The sequence below is a fragment of the Echinops telfairi genome, unplaced genomic scaffold (assembly GCF_000313985.2).
Source record: "Echinops telfairi isolate 266 unplaced genomic scaffold, ASM31398v2 ScPeMD7_7468;HRSCAF=8506_0, whole genome shotgun sequence".
Lineage (NCBI taxonomy): Eukaryota > Metazoa > Chordata > Mammalia > Afrosoricida > Tenrecidae > Echinops > Echinops telfairi.
The window spans coordinates 29520064-29542187 of NW_022111369.1; the positions used below are offsets into that span (position 1 = coordinate 29520064).

At 43.6% G+C, this 22124-nt stretch overlaps 1 protein-coding gene across 2 annotated transcripts in view; it reads right to left on the minus strand.

Annotated features, from left to right (window-relative positions):
• HERC3 (HECT and RLD domain containing E3 ubiquitin protein ligase 3) overlaps positions 1-22124 on the minus strand; it is a 108799-nt gene that overhangs the window by 61816 nt on the left and 24859 nt on the right. The window lies entirely within an intron of this gene.

Here is a 22124-nt window from a genome sequence, read left to right on the forward strand (position 1 = left end):
GACTGCTCAAGTTAAAAGTGGCCCAAAGGAAAACAGAGCCACCTTTGTGAGTCCCTCAGTCACACGTTCAGATTTTCAGCAGTTGATAAGTCTTTTCCGCACACACTGCTGCACTCGGTGTTAGTGTCTCATTCTTGAACATAAAAGGCACGCCAAAGATCACTACATATGTGAGAAAAATTTTAATATCAAAGGCAAAGGGCAAAACAAGCAGAAGAAAATGAACTCTGAAGAAATAGATCGTGTAAGAAATAAAAGATTGTGACAGCTGTTTTTGTAGAGGTCCAACACCTAAAACACAGGGCTTCCAAAAACAGAATGGAGAAGACACGAGGCATAAAATCATCCAAGAAAAAAAACAAGCACATTTCTTGGTACTAAAGGACATGTGTTTCATGCTAAAAGAGTGGTTAGGTGCCCAGAACGATGAATAATAAAATTCCCACTACAGATCACTTCACCTTCAAATTTCATAAAACCAAGAAAAATTCTAAAAGTTTGTAATGGGGCAAAAACAACAACAACAACAACAACAACAAACAAACCCCAGTTTGTACAAACCAGGGATCAGACGAGTATTGTATTTCTCAGCAGCGGCCCTGAAAACGAGAAGGCAGTGTACCAGAAATTCTAAAGGAAAGTGACTTCTACAAGAGATGCCTATCTCCCAGTCAACAACGAATCAAATCTGAAGAGAGGAAAAATGGGCAACTTTCAGACAAGAAAGGCACTCAAGAGGCACCCTGGTGACACAATAGGTCAGCATCCGGCTGCTAATCAAAGGCTGGGGGTTCCAATCTGCTCCTGAAATTATCATAGGCTAGAAAACCCTGGGGGGTAGTATTAGGTCTTGGTCAAAGTTGCACTTTGACCCAGACACTAAGAATCATCCTCAGGGGAAAAAACAATGGAATTCTTACCAAAGGAGCCTAGGGTACGGAGAATCCTCACCTGTGCCTCTACTCTTCAGACCCAATTCCAGGACCATGTTCCAGGGCGTGGACAAGCCCTATTTCAGGACCATGTTCCAGGCTCATAGCGACAGCCCAGTACCCACCTGACGCCAACCATGATTAACCTTTCTTGCCTAGAAGTATGCAAACCCTAACAAGACATGCTATCTGACCTGCGCCAGATTCCATCACCCCACATCTGTCAAGAGAGCTCTTGAATACTACAGCCGTAGCTACAAAAGCCCATACCCAGATTCTAGTTCCCAGTGACTCCCAGTCTGGTCAAGCTATCTTCAAGCCCATTCTTGTTCAGCTCCCAGTACAGACATCAAAGCACTATGATCACAGCAAAACACACAGCCTGGTCAGCAGATTAAAGATTTGTGGACAAGTAAACCAGTGACCGTATCAAGTCCAACTTATTTGATTTCTTCTAGCCAGAAACCCAAGTTCATTTGATTCCAGCTAGGGAACCTGTCACAGGTTTTGATTCCATTTGATTCCAGCTAGGGAACCTGTCTCTCCCGCCTTCCAGAGTCAACTCCTAGGCTAGGCCAATGTGCTGACGAATGCTCCATTCACACCCGGCACTGAATACACCCCTCCCCTGCCCTGGTTGAGTATACTGAACTTTCCGTATGCAGTTTCTTCTGATTCCTCCTGTCAAGCCTAGAATGCTGTATTTTGCAGATCATGACAGAATCTCAACCCACACGTTAAATAATTAAACACACTGAAGAAACGTTTGCACTTTTGGAGGATGAAAGAATATTCCTGATCTGATCCTCTCGTGGCAACAACACCTTAAGAGCCTTTAGAAGTCTTTAGCGATGCTGGTCACATCTCAGCAAGCAACGGTAACAAGGGCAGACCGGTGGCAAATCTGGAAGGCTGTTTAGAGTAAGCCATCCATTCAGTTGAGCTCACTATAGTTTGTCTACTTTTCAGTTAATGGTAAATTTAGCACTAGATCTCTAAAAGAGGGCAACAGAGAAGGAAGATGTGGCGTCAACTTGAAACTTAAGAGTGAAGGGATGGAGTTTAGATTGTCAATCAAGTTGCAGCTTGATGATCTCATTTGGAGGCACTCTGGAAATAAATAGCTCACTGGAGGCCAGACCCATACTCTCTGCTTAAGTCTTCCTCCTGACAAGCCACATGGAGATACAGTGATGGAGCTAGAGCCCTGGAGCTGGAGGAGCCACATGGAGACCCATGCCAGTGCTGAGATGCTTCCACTACCACTGGATCCACAAGACTTTCTACCTACTAGTCTGTGATCTTCCTGCATGTGGTGTCATTGCATGTGTAGTATGAGTCTGAAGAGGAATTTATAGACTGGTATCAGACATATGGGTTAATATCAGACTTATGGACTTGATCTGGATTGGGCTGGGATGTCTTCTTAATATAAAATTGCTCTTTGATATAAAGTTCTCTCTTGTAAACATGAGTGTCTCTGGATGTGTTTCTCTAGTCAACCTGGACTAACACAGATGATATGAGCCTACATGATACCTAGCCCTGGAAACCACCCTATGAGGCTGGATCACTATACCTGGAACCAGCTCTGAACAAGTAGGCAGTTTGACCAAAGTTCACAACTCATGAAAGAAAGGACTGGAACCCAGGTCTATCCGACTTCAAAGCCCATTACCTCACTAGGCTCTGCCGTCTTCACTCACGAAGGACTGGATAGATTTTTAATGGGCAAAAAAGTAACCTACAGTGTGCTAATCTACATACGGGTAATAGCATACGGACTCTTCTCTCAGTGTTTTTTTTCCCCGATGGCAGACATGCCCAATGGCTTAACATTATTAGTATTATAAACAATTGGGTGGAAAGTGTACAGGAAATACAAAAAAAAAAGTGAAAGGCTGAACTTGGTACAAAATTTGTAACTAATAAAACTAAACTAAAATTAATCAAATGTCAGCTGTCTGAGTTTCCTCAGTGTCTAATCTAAGATCACATTTTTCTTGAACATTAGTGGGGGTGGGGAGACACCATACTGTAGGAATACAGCGATCTACTCTGCCTTTCTGAAGATTCTATATTCACACTGAATCCCCAGTTCTGGTTTCCCATGCAACACTCACCTTCATTCACAGATTGCTAGCTGCTCTTGTATGCTGCTCTCCCGTAGCCATTTTTGTCTCCTAAGTACTATCAATCCAGGCTGTGGAGTACAGCAGACACTGAAAGTTTGGTATGATGGAGCTAAATTGTACCAAACTACTCAGAATACCATACCACGGTCCTCTACAATTCCCAGCACAGAGAATTTCCTAGTGCTGGACTTAGCTCTTGGCCCCCCGCCCCCCCAGCCTCCCACAACGTAACTAGGCTATCCTCCAGTTTCTATGGCTGAACAAGTCTGTTCCCAAGTCATATCCCAAATACTTCTTAAATAAGGAGCCCTAGAGCAGCCCTCGGGGCATAGAGGGTTAACCACAGGGTCAGCAGTTTGAAACCACTAGCCACTCCACAGGAGGACGACAAAGTTTTCTGCTCTGTCAATTCATCTCGGAAACTCATGGTGGCCGTTTTACCTTGTCTTATAAGGTCACTATGTGCCAGAATTAACTCAATAGCATTAAGTTTGAGAGGTCTTTTGATTGTTGCTGTTTTAAGTGGTGCCAGGGATTAAATGTTGGACTGCTGATTGCAAGGTGGGTGGTTCAATCCCACCGGCTGCTCCACAGAAGACAGGTGGGGGTATCTGCTTCTGTGAAGACTGGCAGCCTCGAGACCATGAGCAGCAGCTCTACTCCCTCCTTCAGGGTTGCAGTGAGTCAAAATCAACTTGATGGCAGAGCAGTATTTATTACATAATTTATCCAACCGATTTGTTATATGGGGCTAAACATCTGGGAGAAGGCGTGTAACGGGGTCTCTCCTTAGTCCTCCAGCCACACACGCCCACAGCTGTGCCTGCCTCTAGAGAGAAAAATGGTAAACTCCCTGCCTGCCCAACAGTCTTCTTGCCCAATCCACGGCCACTAGATGCTGTTCAGAGTCCTCACCCAGCGATTCCCTGTGTTCCAGGCATGTGCCACCGTTGCCCTCAATGGAAGCGTGAGGAGGAATAGGCTTTCTGCATCCCACCAGAACCAGTTCTTAAAAGTAACTTCTTTTTTCCTTCCTGCTACGTTTTTTTTCAATCAGAAAAAGTCCATGGAGTGTCTTTATTCAACTTGACTAAGTAAAAAAAGGGGGGGGGGGAATCAAAGGCACAGCTCTCCCATGAAGACTTCAAGAGCTAAAAATGGATGGACCCATTCCCACACAGTGCAGGCTGGATTCCCGCTGGAAGCTGCAGCATAGCATCTCTGAGCATATCATTTTCTCTGAGCATATCAAGCCCCGACTTGCTTCACCCCACGTGTGACTGTCCAACTTTAATCCATCATTCAGCTCGACCTTCTAAATTAAAGAAACAGATAAAGACCTCTGTGGTACGAGTGCAAAGTGGTGCGCCTCAGTTCAGGGGCAGACGACTTTTATCATGGGCCTAAACCATGTATTCTCTTGGAGACGCGATAGCCCAGATACAATGACTGATTCACCGCGAGCATAAGAAACCCTGGCATGGGGAATGGGAGGGGAGAGGACTTTGTCATTTGAGTCACTAGCATGCCATTAGTCAGGATAAGATCAGCTGCAGTGATTCAGTTACTTTCAACACTCAGAATCACCAACTGTCATATTAGTAAATGCTTTAAAATAATTTTCATAGATTATAAGTTAGAAACCTACCTGAGGGGCTGTGGTAGGGAAAATTCTAAAAACTCAATAAACCTGTGACGTGATCATATACTTGTTATACATGACTCTGGAGAACTAAATACAGACATCCTCTAGTTCATTGAAGACCCCTTCAAGGAGACTGAAACCTAATCCTCTGGCACAAAGTACTACACGCACATGCAATCCCTCTAAGGTCAGCTCAGATGCTACCGAGGATGTTGCATCCTTCACAGATCTTTCCTTTTCTGGGCAACCACAGCACCCGGGCACCTGCTTGGGTACGGAGCAGATGTAGAGAGTAAGTTCTCAAAGCAAGACCACTGCTTTAAGAAAATGCAAGAGACAATTGTGACTCACATAACCTCTTTGGTAATCAAATGCAAATGTCAGAAATGTACACTGTATCACCAACGTCTGCCAAAGTTGTCGTAGAAAAAAGACAATGCTAGAACCCAGTGCCATCAAGTCAATTCCCACTCAGAGAGATCTCGCAAGACAGAGCAGAACCGCCCACAGGTTTCCGAGACTACAAATCTTTACAGAAGTCGACCGACTGGCCTTCACATCTTTCTGCCTTCGCGTGTTAGGTTGGGTTTATTAGAGAAGCAAAACCAGTGATGCTTCTATTCGTTTGGATCATAATTGACTCATGGAGAAATTGCTTGCACAGTAGAAGTAGGAAATCCAGTCCATTTCAAGCCTGGCTTCTCCTGATACGTGTAGCTGTGGAAGCTTGAAAGTAAGAAGGCAGGCTAGGGGGAGTGTCATAGGCTGTTTCAAGCCTGGCTTCTCCTGACACATGTAGCTGTGTGCAGTGGCACCACTCACTATTACTCCTAGTGATCCACTTGCAGCATTTTTACTTCCTGTCCAACCCTGTGTTCCTCAGGTCTGGAGGTCCTGGTCCCGAAGGAAGGAACTCTCTCACCTGGAAACACAGCACAGATTCCACTGAACTGGCAGCTGAGAATGCCCCCTGGCCACTTTGGGCTTCTCATGCCTTTGGATCAACAGGTCAGGAAGGGTGTCACTCTACTAAGTGGTGTGATTGATCCAGATTACCAAGGAGAAATTGGATTGGTGTTACATAATGGAGGTAAAGAAGAATATGTCTGGAATCCAGGAGATCCCATAGGCCAACTCTTAGTGCTACCATGCCCTGTGATTAAAGTAAATGGTAAATTACAGCAACCCAATCCTGACAGGGCTTATAATGACCCAGACCCCTCAGGGATGAAGGTCTGGGTCACCCCACCAGGCAAAAAATCACAGTCAGCTGAGGTGCGAGCTGAGGGCAAAGGTAATACAGAATGGGTAGTAGTAGAAGGTAGTTCTACCTACCAATTACGACCACGTGATCAATTGCAAAAGCGAGGTTTGTAATTGTCAATGTATTTTCTTTTTATGTGTTTATTGCATATCTTTCCTTTGTTCAGGTATGATATATAAGATACAATTGGACTTTGTTTTCATTTATATGTATGATAGATGATTGATAAGTATAAGTGTGATTTCATCAATAACTGTAAATTATATAAGTATATATGGCTAAAGAATTGTGTACAGGTGCCAGGTTGGCAAGGGGTGGATTGAGATAGTTTATTGTGCCAGCCTGGCCGATAAACACAAGTGGGATTAACTGAAGGGTGGAGAGATAAATGGCTCGGTGAGCCTCGCCTTTCTTGTCTCTTGCTCTTTGATCATCAGACCAGTGTGCGGCTGCCTTGCTTGTTCTGTGCCTCAATTTATAGGCTACACTATCTGTGGGATGCCTAGCCTGTGGACGGTGTCGTTGAAAGTTGAGGTCCCTTTAAGACATCTCTGGAGCTGGGAACTGGAAGTTGGGACTGGTGGTTGGTTGACAGTTGGTGATCTGCCTTGTGGTTGGCCGCTGTGCTGAGATATCCTAGCTCTCTCTATAAATAGAGGAAGATCTGGCAGCAGACTTAAAGGACTGCTAGTCTGTCACAACACTCTCTCATGGGAGTGAGTTGCACTGAGCCATTTGTAGTGCTTTATAATTTAACTGATCATTTCTTGTATTATTTATTTATCTGTATATGATTTAACAGTTAGTTCATTTCTTGTTATATATCTAATTATCTTTATAAATAAATATATTAAATTATCAGCAATTTGGCTTTATCTCTCTAGAGAAGCCTGTCTAACACACTGTGGAAGCTTGAGAATAAGAAGGCGGGCTAGGGGGAGTGTCATAGGCTGGTGGATACACAGATAAAAGCATCTAAGGTCGATTGATGAATCTGCCTGCTCCAACAGCTCCTGAAATCGGCAGGTTACACAATGAGAATCTGATGACCAGAGACAGGATTTAGCTCTCGCAGAAGGCGAAGGGGCGAGAGAGAGCTCAGTCTTGCTCAGGGTCTTTCTCTGACCCTGAGGAGCACACCTCCACGGTGGAGTCACCAGACGTCAGCCTGACTGATAGGTTGGGTTACACCCCTATCGTTAGCCACAAGTGTCCAGTTAACATGATCCCTAACCATTACACCTGGAGTGGCTGGTGTTCATATTGACAACCTTTTGGTTAACAGAGGAGCACTTAACCATTGTGTCATCTGGGCTCATTTCCAAAGCTATAAACCCATATTAAAGTGGGGAGAGGTGAAATATACAACCATATTTTGCACATAATGCACACATTTTAGGTTTTTTTTGCCAACCATTCCAGCAGAGAACTATGAGTCGGAATCACCTCGATGGCAGTGAGTTTCTTTTTATTGTTGCTATACCCCCACTGCTTGATTCAATCATTTCCGTAGGTCAGGTGTGGGTCCATGTGATTGAGGTGGATATATGGAGTGTGGAAAAATATGGCAGCTGTTTCAGACCGACTGGGGGAGCACATGGACCTTCCAAGGCCTCAGCATCCATGGTGGGGGGAATGGAGTGGGATGGAGATAGGATATATCAATCAGGGAAGCGATAACCGAGACAGGCCCAGTTAGGAAATAAGTCAATCTGTGCTAGATGCACTAACAGAAATAAAACATGAATTCTCATTGGAAACAGAAACCTACTCCTAATTTTCTCCACATGCCACAATTCACCACGTATAATAATCTTATCCCTCTTTAGAGATTAAGCATTTTAACTGTAACCTTCTTGGAAAGCAACCACTACCCAGAGGCTGGCCCAAAAGGGAATAAAAAGCCCTCTATCCTAAGCCATAGAATAGACATTGAGGAGCTGAGATGTTGTAACCTTTTCGTGACATGTGGGACATATATCACCCACCAACATTTTCAGCCACCCAGCCTGTCAGCCTCTCGACCCATTGGGAAGCTGTTGTCCCAGTTGTAGAATATGCCACTGCCTGGCGGGATCCATGTTACTATGTGAATCTGAAGAAAATGGGCTTCACCCATCAATCCTACCACTGGAGTCCATTTAAGACATAGATGTCCCACACACTTGTGTAAAAATCCATCTCACGCCCCAAAAATGTTTTCCCTTTGATTTCACCATGACCTTCCGCTACTGAAAACAGAGTACCAACAAAAGTATGAAACAGAGAACCATTTAGCTGTGAAAGGGTTACATGAAGCCACAGCAAAGTCCTGCCCTCTACTTTCTTTCCAGAAAGCACCAACCACCCTGAGGCCAGAAGAACTAGATGGTGCCCGGCTACCATGACCAGCAGCTTTGAAAGACGGTCCTGGGACAGTGGTAGAAAAATCATGAAAAAGAAGAAAAAGAACAAGTTAGCAGTGGGATGAGCACCCTTAAGGCTCAGGGCCTTGAAACGGAATTCACCGCCATAGCCACTTTTCAGCTAAACAGGCCTATAAGGCAAGCAACAACAGCAGGGAGGTCTGCTATCTCTGAGCATCAACCACTGAGATCAAAAGAGCAGCATTTTCCTGGGGATAAAGCTTAGGAGGAAAGGAGAGCTAGACAAGAGGTGTAAGTAGAAATGGTAAGCACGGGGAGAAAGTGGGGCGAGTGCTGTTCCACTGGGGGGGGTGGGGAGGTGCGGTTTATAATCAGCGCGATGAATCAAACTGTGCATGAATTGTTAAATGGCAAACCAATTTGCTCTGTAACCTTTCACCCAAATTATAGTAAAAGGTAAAAATAATTGAAAGGAGAGAAAATGATTGGATCAAAACGTCTCTATTTCTGATTTAACATTTAAAGTATTTATAGTAAAAGAAAGTTATTTTCCAAGAATTCAAAATATCTAGATTCAGGTTTATTAATTAACTTTTAAATAAAAATAATTTTATTGACATATAATTCACGTACTATGCAATTTAACAGTTTAAATACAGTAAAAAGTGTTGCACAATCACTATCACATTCAATTTAGAACATTTTGTTTATTTCTGTTCCATTGTTAGCTCCCCATTATCCTCCAACCTTTTCTGTCATAACCTTAAGAAACTATTAATCTAGTAATTGTTTCTACAGATACCTATCCTGGAATTCATAGAAAGAAAATCATACACAAAAAATAAAAATAAAATCCAGAAAAACTTCAATCCAAAATAAAGCAGAAGATAACAGAAAATAGAACAAATTTACAATGGGCCAAAGGGGGGTAAAATTGATGTTAATTAACCTAACGATATCTGCAGTAATCCACTTTTTACTGCAGTCTATCTGATAGCAAGACTACTCCCATCTCTAGTTGATGGTCCAAGGGAATTCAATTGAGGCTTAATCCACATGGGGACTCTGCAAATGGATCTGGGGCTTTCACTGTCATCCATAGCCTTCTGCAAACCATGTGCTCAGAATTCAGGCTCTAACAGAATTTCTTCCTATGATCTTGGATTTTATTATTTGTAATCCTTGGATCACATGACTGGTGTGCTCCTTCCATGTGGACTTATCTGACATCTCACTTGCTGGCTGCTTGTTTTAAGACAAACATTTAAGATCCAAGATGCTATTATTTTTGATGGCATGGCATCATCTGAATTCTTTATCACACTGTGCTATAGTACTCATATCTTCAGGGATTACATCATGAAGGCAAGTATGGAGCAAGGCCACATCATAAGAACTGTTCTTAGATTAGGGCTTATGATTAGGTATGAGCTCAAAAAGTAATATGTATGATATTTCTGGTTATATTTAAAGCTATGTTTATGCTAAAAAAGAACACTTAGAGGATATATGCCAAAGTAATAACAAGAGTTTTTGCTTTTTCGTTTGGAGTGGTACATGTAAAGAGTATCTGTTGGACTGCTAACCACAGGCTGGTGGTTGAAACCCAACAGCCACTTTGCGGAGAGGGGTTGGGGGGGGGGGGGATGCGGCTGTCTGCTCTAGTAATGATTTATAGCTTGGAACCCTACTGAGAATCAGAATCGACTCAACGACAGTGAGTGATGTGTTGCTTTTGCTTTGGGCTTTATTCTAAATTATCAACAATAAGTGTGTGCTTCTAATGTAATATGAAACTTTCTAAGTGTTTTCAAAGAACTTCTTATCACTTCCCTCTCCTACTCAACAACACAAACATTCTTCATTGGGTATAATTTAATGAGAAGACATCCTCCCAGGCTTGAAATTACATTTCACTGATTACTTTAGCCTGGATGGTACTGAATAATGTCATTGTAGATCATAATTCAAGAAGTGATGCTTCTGGAAGTTTCCTGAATATAGGTGATTCATTTTAATCTTTTCAGAGTTCAGTACATTTTGTAGTTACAGACAAAAAAAATCTTGCATTGGGATCCATTTACTTTATCTTTGGAATCATAGACATTTGTCAATTTTTCTCTTTTAAGAAAACAGGTATCACTTAAAATTTTAAATTTAAGACACCATGCTTGGTAAAGTATAGGGGCAGTGAAAAAGAGGCAGTCCCTCAATGAGGTACATGGACACCGTGGCTGCAGTAATGGGCTCAAGCACAGGAACACTTTCGAGGATGGCGCAGGACTAGGTAGGCTTTTGCTCTGTTGTGTATAAGGTTGCTACGGGTCGGAACCAACTCCATGGCACCTGACAAGAACTCCAACAACATAATCAAAAGAACAGCAGGAGAAAAGGCCTGGAAATGGCTTCCATTAAGATTATAGGCAAGAAACGACTCTGGGGCAGTTCTGCCCTGTCACATTTGGGGCTGTCATGGGTCAGACGTGACTCATTGACAACTAACCACAGCAGCAGCAGATATCAAGACAATAAAGTGAGGGAGTGTGTGAATTAGGAAAGGCTTCTTCTATGAGGCAGAATCCCTGAATGAGCTAGTTATTCATTTGTTCATCCATCCATCCATCTATCCATTCATGCAAGGTTACCCAAGCTCTATGTCCCGGGAGATAGATTTAGCAATTACATTACAAAGGAACTCCAAAGTTACAATTGTGCCCAGCACATTATGAGAGCACAGAGGATGAGAACACAGGCAAGCCTGACAGCTTCCTAGAGGAGTCAACAGCCAGAATGGAGCCCTGACAGCCACCATTCACAGCAGAATATGGGCACCAGACTCCCCTGGGAAACATTTTCTAAAGAGACATAGCTGGGGTCCTTCCCAGTCATCGGAATCAGAAAATGTAGGAAGGGACACCAGACATATATGCTTTTAAAACATTTCTTTGGTGATTCTGACACGAAAAGCACTGCATTGATTTTGAACTTTTCATTCACGTGGATCAACCCACTGAATCAATAACAACAACAGTAATGGACAGCACTTATTTACTACCTCCTATATACCAAGAACTACTCCAAAAGTTTCAATGTTTTAATTTCATTTAGTCCCACAACAGCCCAATGAGGCAGACACACTTTTGTAGAGATGTGCAGTTTTAGAAGCTTTCTCAGAGGCCCAGCTGTTTGGGCAGCTCCTCAAAACTTTAAATATTGTTACCATATGACCCCAAAATCCCACTTCTAGGTCTATCCCCAAGAAATAAAAAATATATATCCAGATAAAAATGTGTACACGGGTATTTTTAGCAGTGTTTATTCATAATAGCAAAAAGATATAAGCAGCCCCCAAACAACTCCAAGGGCCACCAACAATTGAAGAGTCACATAAAACATGGTATATCCAGGCAATGGTATATTACTCGGCCACCAAAAGGAAAGAAGTACTGATATGTGCTACATGAATAAACCTTGAACACATGCTGAGTGAAATAAGCCAATCAAGAAAAACTGCATAATGTAAGACTCCATTGATATGAAACATCTAAGAGAGGCCAACGTAGGGACAGAAAGTAGTTCAGTAGCTGCCAAGGTCGAGGGCAAGAGTGGGAGGACAATGAGGAATGACTGCTGATGACTATAGACTGTCCTTCTAGAATGACTGAGATGTTCTGAAACTGAAAACCACTGAAATGTACAGCTTCAATGAGTGAGTTGCATGTGAATTTTATCGGTCGTATAATTTTAAAAAGATATAGCTCAGGGTGAACCATAGGTCAAACATGAGTAAGAAGGTTGGCATGGCACTGCGAGTACAATCATCCCGTACAGATGCAGTCAGAGAGGTTCTCATTTGGTAGTGTTACTGTTAGGTGCCCACAAGTCAATTTTGACACAGTGATTCCATGTGACAAAGCAGAACTGCCCCATAGGATTTGTTAGGCTATAATCTTTCTGGGAGCAGATGAGTAAGCCTTTCTCCCATGGAACCATTAGGTGGGTGGGTTTGAACTGCCAATCTTCCTGTTAGTAGCTCCTTTCATTTGTGTAGGGTGGGGGTGGGGGGCTCGGGGGTGGGTGGGTGAGTGTATACATACAAGCCCTAGTGGCATAAGCCAGTATGTATTGGGGTTTGATCCCCAAGGTCAACAGTTTAAAACCACCAGCGTGCTCCTCAGGAGAAAGACAGGGCTTTCTACTCCCATAAAGAGTTATACTCCCAGAAACTCACAAAAGCAGTTGTGCCATGTTCTACAGGGTCGCTGTGAGCTGACATGGACTCTAGCAGTGAGCTTGGGTTCTGGTCCAGTGGAGTACACTTACACATTGAGGATCACAAAAGAAGCAGTACACATATTTGGGTAGGGCAGCTAACACAATGCAGGAATGTTGGTAGCCACTAGATACAGGAGGATGTTTAGCATACACCGTGTGTATTTCTCTGATTTATGGTATTTCACAAATACGCAGAACCCTTGAAAAGCAAACCAAGCAAATGGGGCTGCCTGGGGACCAGCGGAATTTCTAAGGTGACTTTTCTTGCTCAGGGTTTCCCTCTGTAAAGCAAGTGACCAGACACATGCCTGGCAGCTCAAACTAGGAACTGCTGCCGGAAAATGAATTCCACCAATCAGAAGGACAATTCAAATGAGGTTTTTTGTTTGGAACTGTATTTGTTTTTTAAGTGGGATTCTTTACTCCTTAATCAGCATTTGGGTGGTTTATTTTCATAATATACGCATGCACTAAAAAAAGTCACTTACTTTAGGCGGCATTCCCTATGTATCACACACACACTGTTCCAGGCACTTGGGATATGGCCCATGCAGCTCTGACAAAAAGTAGTGTGTGTGTGTGTGTGTGTGTGTTTAGAAATTATTAGACAGGGATAAATGCTATGAAGGAGAAAAGAGAATGGGACTAGGGGGCGTTGGGAAGAATGAGGCATGTACAGGGTAGGTAGTAGTGAAGGAGGCGTCTCTACCTAATAAGGCAACCTGTGAACAGGGACCTAAAGGAAGTGAGGGCAGGAGCTATGCAGAAAGCAGAGGATGAACGTTCCCAGGTTACAGACTAGCAAATGGAAATGGTCTCAGAAGGGAGTGACGAGGCCAGTCTGCCGGAACAGAAAGGGTGAAGGGTAGAGTGATTAGAGAGAGCCGGCTATGAAACCACTGGAGGACCCCCCAGGTGAGGAGAAATATACCCATTACTGTCGAGAGGTTTTAAGGCAGAACAGGTAGACAGTGGCAACAACCCAGAAAAGAGGGGATGATCACTTGGGCCAGAGGCAGCAGGGAGGGGGAGTGGGAAGAGGGTTCTGGGTACAGTCTCAAGGCAGAGCCTCTGTAGAAGGAGGGCTTAGCTAAAGAACGTAGAGAGAGATGAGAATCAGGAATAACGCCAAGGTTTGGGGCCTGAAGAACGGAGATGTCATGGACTGAAATGGAGAAAACAAGGCGAAGAATAGGCTTACGGGAGAAACTCAGTTCTCCTTTTGATATATCAAATGTAAGATGCCAACTAGACATCTACGCAATGCATTTAAGTGGCCATCCAGTCAGGAATTAGAAGAAGTTGAGGACAGAAAACATTTAGGCCAATCGTATAAAAATAGTACTCAAAGCTTTCTCTTTTGACCATCTGCTACATTTAGTCAACCCATTCTCTAAGGATGAGTAGGCTGTGTCCATTAAACTGCTAACAAAACTACTGCTGCAATGACTATCTTTAGACATATTTCTTTATACCACATATTAACATTTTTGTTTGCTTAAGGAAGCTTCCTAAAAATGTAACTACTGAAGCAAAGGGTACAAGCGTCTTAAATTTGACTAAATATAGCCAGTGGATTTACTAAAATATTACAGCAGCTCACACTTCCTCCATCAGAGCCTGAAAAACCAAAGACCAAACGTGGGCACAAGGTGACCCTGCAGCACCGGGCAGAGCTGCTGTACAGAGCTCCAGAGGCTGTCAGTTTGTGTGTGGAAGCAAACCGCCTCGTCTTTCTCACACGGAGCAGCTGGTGAGTTCCAACCACTGACCTTTCAGTTGGGAGGTCCAGTGTTTAACCCACTGAGCCACCAGGGCTCCTTCTCAGAGCAAAACAACACTCGTTTTCCTAGCCCACTAAGCACTGGGTAGTATGATTCTTCTTCAACAGTGGGCAGTCAAATCGATGACAAAAATATTGCCACATTTAAATGTTCATTTCCCTGGACAGGTTTACACATATTCATGGGCCTTTGGCAAGTGCCCTTCTGTAAAATGTTCATTTTAATATGGGACCCTTGCTATTTTTTTTCTAATCACGTTCTGGGTGCTTAGAAATACTCAGCTTTTGCCTGGTGATGGGTGACGCATATTCTTACTTCACCTTTCGTCCTGGTCTTTGGATTCCTTCGGGAAGATGAGGCTGGCAGCTCCTGTGAGGACTGACAGCCCCGAAGACCCTCAATCGGGCCACTCTCTGAGGCAGAGCTGACACAGCGGCAGTGGGGTTGGGTTTTCGGTTGTGTTCTATTTGTGCCACAGAGACTTTTTAAAGTTTTCATGCACTCAAATCTGCCAGTCTCCGCCCCCCCCCCCCGCCCCACTTTATGGCCTCTGGACCATCTGTTTTGTTTTCATATCCCTAAGATTCTAAGTACATTCCCTGGATTTGGGGGTGGGGGGGATTACTTTTATCGGTTTGTTTTCTGCACTGTTACCTTCATCCACCTGGAATGTGCTTTGGAACATGGCCTGAGCTACTTGTCAGATGAAGACCCAATTGCAGCAACACCGACAGTTAAGTGAGCCATGGAAATGCACCTATTACACATGCCTGGCTGACATGTACAGCCGGGCAATCCTGGCCAGACAGAAGTCTTGCATAAAAGCCTGACTATTCTGCCCTAGAACACTACACCCAAATTACAGGCAACTGTGGCAAGGGAAGGAAGAAAAAATGTCAATGATGTATTGAAAAAAAGAAGGATGTATCATAATGAGAGGAACAACAATAAACTAGAAAGGAGACAGAAGCCTGGCTCCTCCTTAACTTGTGGGATAGCTAGCACAGCAGCCCTGTCCCACCCGGAGGCCCAGCCTGGAGGAGGGACACAGAGAGGGAGCTCAGACTCACAGACAAGTCTCGGGCTTCCCCCAGCCTTTGCTGTCACAAAGCGTTCGCGGCCAGAGCCCATCCACTTGCAACACGGCCTAAAGCCTCTGCAGCGGGACACACAGGGGTCAGTTAAAAAGGCGTCTCTGTTTTGCTAGAACTCATATGACCTCATCACCTGCCAAGGCTCATTTAAACTGTGGGCCAACTTGGAAATGGTATTAGTTACCCTCCAACTCAACATATCTAGACTAAGACAGTTAAACAGTAACTAAAGAAGGGATGGTGGTGAGGAGGGGTTTCCTTTGTTCCTTTTTTCCCCTTGAGCTTATAAAAAGTTAAAGGAAAGGCATTCTAGTGCTCCATTGGCCCTGCCCAACCCTAAATAAAATGAACATGAGCCTTGCCCCACTGAACAACATCTCTCATTTCTCTCTGCACTGTCCCACCACTAGTCACATTTTGCCAGTTTAGAAATAAGCAAAGCAGCTATTTTCCAAACCTCCCTCCATTTGAACGCGCTCTTGTTCTATCTGGCTGCTGTGGAATCAGACCCCAGATCACAGCAGCGCCAGGCACCATCAGACCATTGTGCTCCAGAGGGTTTCCGTAGTCACTGCAGGCCTCCCTTCCTGGTTGCCCTTAGTTGAACAGTATTTAGCACCACACAGAAGGTCTATGAGCACACCGGAACAGTAAAGAAAGGAGGAGACAAGCACCCGGTCTGTGTGAATTAGACTCTACTCATAGAAGGGTGAATAATAGCCAATACAAGCATTGTTCATCTTCACCTGCCTTTATTTTAAGGACTAAGGCATTCACCAGTGCTTTTCTGTCCTGGTGCAAGACGAACAAAAGGACAGCATTCATAGACACTGCAAAAGAATTTACAATTTTCCTTTCCTTTCCTGGCTAACTTGCTTTAAGAAAGCCTTCTTTTCCACTCTTACTGCATGCAAGTTGATGACGAAGACTCAGAGCGACACTACTGAACAGGGCAGCACTGCCTCTGGGAGTTTCTGAGGCTGTAGTCCTTTACAGGAGTAGAAAGTCCCGCCTCTCTCCTGCAAAGCACTTGGTGGCATCGACTGCTGACTTTGTCCCTGGCAGCCCATCTCGTAACCAGGACACCAGCAGGGCTCCTCATTAGACTCTAACTTCACATCACAAGTCATATAATACATTCTACAGAGCAAGCCATTGATTCATGATGGTCACCATTAGTTTTGCTCTGGAATCAAACATGAAGACAATGAATTCACAACAAGAACTATAGATTTTAACATGCAGGGAAGGCTCCATAATTCTATATAGAGGTGGGAAAGACCCAAGTCTGAACAAAATCTGTAATCAGCCTTGTAAGAAAAGCATACCGACCAGTCATCCTCCATTCGTCTTTGCAGTGGAACCTGCAGACTCTGAGCCCCTGCCACGCCTAGGAGATAAGCTTTGAGTGTGCCAATCCAATTGTTCCCACTTCACTTATTCAGTCATGCCAGTGATTGGTCTACAGTAGACTTGCAACCCAGCTCTGGCCAATCAGACATAAAGGGTGTCTGCTAGGGGCCTTCTGGGAAAGAGTTCCCTTTTCTGAAAGGAAATGCCCCTTGACCACCATTGGCTATAGCCATGTAAGGAGGTAATGCCTGGAGTTCTGGCAGTCGCCTAAGGTAGAACATCAAAAACTGAGGATGGTATGAGAGAGATGTACAAGGTTTCATGTGCCACTGATTTGTCTCATCACGAGGCGGGTGGCATAGTGATTATGAATTTGGGCTGGAATCCAAAAGGTCAGCAATTCGAAATCACCAGCTGGTCCTCAGGAAAAAGACAAGGTTTTCTACTCCCATGAAGTGTTACAGACTCTGTCCTATATGGTTGATAAGAGTCGGAATCGACTTGAGGGTATTGAGTGTGGTTTTTGAGATTAAAAAAAAAGTTATCATCAAATTGATTTTTAAAAAATCATTTTATTGGGGGCGCATAACTCTTCTCACAACCCACACATAACATCCATTGTGTTGAGCACATCTGTACATATGTTGCCATCACTATTTTCAAAACATTTTCTTTCTACTTGAGCCCTTGTTATCAGCTCCTCATTTTCCCCCTCCCCTCATGAACCCTTGATAATTTTTTTTAAAATGTTTTTTCATGTCTTACACTGACTGCTATCTTCCTTCACCCACTTTTCTGTTGTCCGTCCCCCTGGGAGGGGGTTATATGTAGATCATTGTGATTGGTTCCCCCTTTCTCCTCCCACCTTCCCCTTCCCCTCCTGGTATCGCTACTCTCAGTATTGGTGCTGAGGGGTCATCAGGTTGATTTTTAACTCATGATGATGCCACATAGTATTCAGTGAATGCAGTCTTTCAGAAGTAGATGCCTCTAGCTGGATCTGAACTGCTGCATCACATAGGGATTACTGGAGGGGGTGGGAATATATATATATATAAATGCTACACTTAGTTAGCACTACCTCTCTAGCTGGATCTGAACTGCTGCATCACATAGGGATTACTGGAGGGGGTAGGAATATATATATATACACTACACTTAGTTAGCACTACCTCTCTAGCCTTCTGGTTCAAAATTCCAAATATAGGGATTGAATTAGGCCACTGTGGGCACGATGATATGGAAAGGAACACTATGTGCTGCTACAGGGGGTTTTGAAGGAGTCAGGCAGCAGTTGGCCAGGGAACATAATCTGGTCACAGGTTCAGTCAAGCTGACTTAGGCTTCTAGTTAATTGATCAGACTTATCTTTGGTGTAGTATTTAAATGATCTAAAAGAATTTCTTTTTCCTTTCTACATTCTCCAATTTCTACTAAGAGATGACTCTGGGGGCTGGACCTTTCTGGTCCCAATCTTTTTGTTCTCTTTTTTGATAGACCATGATCAGGATGCTTGCAGGTCCAAGTAATGATACTAAGTTATATGTGACATCAACAATGTGTAAATTTATTATCTCACATAAGAAGTCCATACTGACATGCTTAGAAAAACCAAACTTTCTCCCTCAGAGTGGCAAGTGGTTTCAAACTGCTGACTGCTGACCCTGTGGTTAACAACCCATCATGTAATCACCAGAGCTCCTTAAAAAAAAGGCACACATCTGTAAATACAAGTTTGTAATCAGATTTTACAGAATGCTCAGTATGTTCAAGGAGACATGTTTCTTGGGACAACAAAGTAAAGGACCCTCAAAATTTGAAAGTAAAGAGATTTTCAAAATATAAAAATGAACAAAATGTGCAAACTCTCCCTAAACCATGCTAGCTCACTAGCTCACATCTCCTGAATATCTACACTGTCAATAGGTTCTTCAGTGTTATGGAAATCTCTTATTTCAAGCAACATAATTATTTAAAAGATTAGCAAATATGTATTATTTTTAATACACTGGAATAGCAGGGTAAAACAGATGATAATGGAGGATGCAGTGCAACAAGTTTCTTTTACATAGGGCCTTTTCGTCCTTGGGTTATAATTCTGCCCAAAATTGGCTGGGCCACAAACCTGCAAATGATTAGTCAACTGGTATGCAAATTGAGTAAGTTATGATCTACCAAGAAGACCATCAGTTTGTGGTCTGGCTGGGATGGCCATGCCTTTAAATGGAATACAAGGGCCAATCGCACAGAGATCAAGGAAGACCTCACTACCATCCAGAAGAGCAAGTGCATTCCTTGGTCACAGGTTCCCTGCAGTGAGAACCTCCCAGATCCAGAAGAGAGAGCTATAACAACAAAGACCATCTGAGACTATTAGAAACAACAGCCAGCATGGCAGAGCTCAATGGCGGAGAAATAGCAGGTGCAGTATAAGCAGCAGGAACCAGGAGAAATATCACAGTGGGCTTGTTGGCTCATGCAGAACGAGAGCAAGCTGAGCATCTTTGGGCAGGATGCCTGCTGACAGAGCTAAAGAGCTGGATCACTTCTGTGAACCAGACCTGGGGGCAAAGGCTAAGAGAGGCCCAAGCTTCGTCATGACTGAGAAGGAGGGAAGAGCTGTACTGGTGGGGAGTTCTTCTTTTGACAAGTTGTGTTGTTTCCAGTTACTTCCAAGTGTATCATAATTCCAAGTTGTAGCCTGTTAATCCCCTAACCAACAGTCAGTTCTATTGGAAACCTCTCTTAGACCTAGCTTTTCGCTGAAACACAATTTTTATGGAGATACATTTGGCACCTTTTCGCATGCTGAACAAGATGTTGTCTCTAGAGAACACAACTTGTGTTCTCATCCAAGCTGTAAACTAACAGCGTAGGATATGCACTAACTCTGTGTGTGTTCTGACAGCATCTAGTACAAGACACAGACTAGTGGAGTAATCCTAACAGTCTAGTACAAAGGAGGAGTGACTAAGTAAATATCTACTGAATCAATAACTGAATGACGAGAAGAACATGAAACAAGGAAAGAGGCAAACTGACAAACAATAGATCCCTCTGTAATATGAATTATCATTGTTTGGGCCGGGTCCGGACCGGGCAGCCCCTACCTTCTCTCGGGCTCCTCAGGAAGATGAAACCTCAAAGCCCCGGTTCCCAGCCTCTCAGGAGGATGGATGACCTATTGAACTATGCAACTCCTACCCCAACACTCCAAAAAGCTTATCTTTCCAGGCCGGGTTTGTGTAGCCCCTTCCCCAGCACCCCAGGAAGCAATTTATCTTCCCAGGCCAGTTTGTGTAGCCCCTCTCCCAGCACTCCAGAGAGCAGGTCTGCAAACAACAAGACGACTTCCCATGGGTCCCATCCTGACTCAAGGCCCTGCAGCTGCAAGCAATAAAAATCTCCCTTCCTTCTGGCAACGTATACTTCCTTAGCTCGAGCCCTACATATCTCCCACCGCCTCACTGACAAGCTGTGATTTCCCTGACCTAACTCTTTGGGTCTCAGAACCCGCCCTGAAGCTCAAGATGCTCCTGTCCCTTTCTCTGCTCTCCCTTCCCTCCCTGGAGCTCTTTCCCTACCCTAATAAAGCCACTCTGAACCTCACATTCTTTGTCTCAATCCTATCTCCCCGTTCAGTGTCTGTGTTGACCTCTCAATCACGTGTACCATTCTTCCACATAATTTTGTACTCAAAAGAACATAAAAGAGTTGGTTGAGAAATGGAAAGGTAATTGTTGCTCAGTATCTTTTACCAAAGCACCTTGATCATACTTAGCCTACACTTTACACCAGTAAGTTAAGAATACAAGTTTCTGAGTGGCTACATTTATAACCTTTGTATTTCTTTTCGAAGAATTTAATGCAAACAAGAAAGATACTTTGAGAATAGAAGTCTATCTGGCTCTCCTATCAGCTGGAGGTTAAACGAAGGTTGTAGCTGCAGTGGAAGGATTGCTAAAATCAAACTGTCAGTATTCAAGCAGACTCATACTCAACTCCCTTTTTTTTTTTTATTATTTTATTGGGGGCTCGTACAATTCTTATCCAAATCCATACATACATCCATTGTGTCAAGCACATAGGTACATTTGTTGCCCTCATCATTCTCAAAACATTTGCCTTCCACTTTAGCCCTTAATATCAGTTGCTCATTTTCCCCTCCCTCCTCACTCTTCCCTCCCTCATGAACCCTTCATAATTTACAACTTATTATAGTTTTGTCATAAGTTACACTGTCCAACGTTTCCCCCCACGCCCCACGCCCTCTTCTCTGCTGTCCCTCCCCCAGGGAGGAGGCAATACTTAGATTCTTACAATCGGTTCCCCCTTTCTACCCCACATTCCCTTCACCTTCCAGGCCTCACCCCTCTCACCACTGGTCCTGAAGGGGTCATCTGTCCTGGATTCCCTGTGTTTCCAGTTGCTATCTGTACCAATGTACATCCTCTGGTCTAGCCAGATTTGTAAGGTAGAATTGGGATCATGATAGTGGAGGGGAGGAAGCATTTAGGAACTAGGGGAAAGTTATATGTTTCATCATCAACTCCCTTTCTATCTCCTTTACAAACCTTGAATACCATTACTGACCTAGTTCACAGGGCTATAATAAGAATAAGAACAGTTTTAAAAGGCTGAGGAGCCCTGGTGGCACAGATGGTTATGCATTGGGTTCTACCCAAAGGTCAGACATTTCCTCCAATTCATGGGAGAAACAAAAAGGGGCCTGCTCTTGCAAAGACCTGAGATAATGATAGTATCTTCTTGGGTTCACCTGGTGTATTTCCCTAACAACTCTTACTCCTGAGAAAGCTTCTTTTCTTTTACCATCCATCCTTTACCCACACTAACCTGTATACTATTCTCAGGATGTTGCAGACTCTTTGTTACCTGATTCTTTAAAGGTATTTATGGATCAAACAAGACACCCTAATGATGCAATGGTAAGGTGACCAGATGTCCCGCTTTTGGCGGGACAGTCCCGATTTTTAACAATTTTTCCTGCGTCCTGCAGCATTTTAAAAACGTCCCAGTTTTTGGAAAGAATGCACGACAAGCTAGGGTATACGGTTTTCTGCTGCCATTTGGCTATTTCGCCAAGATATGAGTTCTATCAATAGTGTCCTACCTTACCAATGTAAAAATCTGGTCACCTTTTGCACTGGGTTATGCATTCGGTTGTTAACCACAAGGTCAGCAGTTCAAAACCAAACCAACACCCACTCCTTGGAATAAAGAAGAGGCTTTCTACTCCTGTGAACAACTGCAGTCTC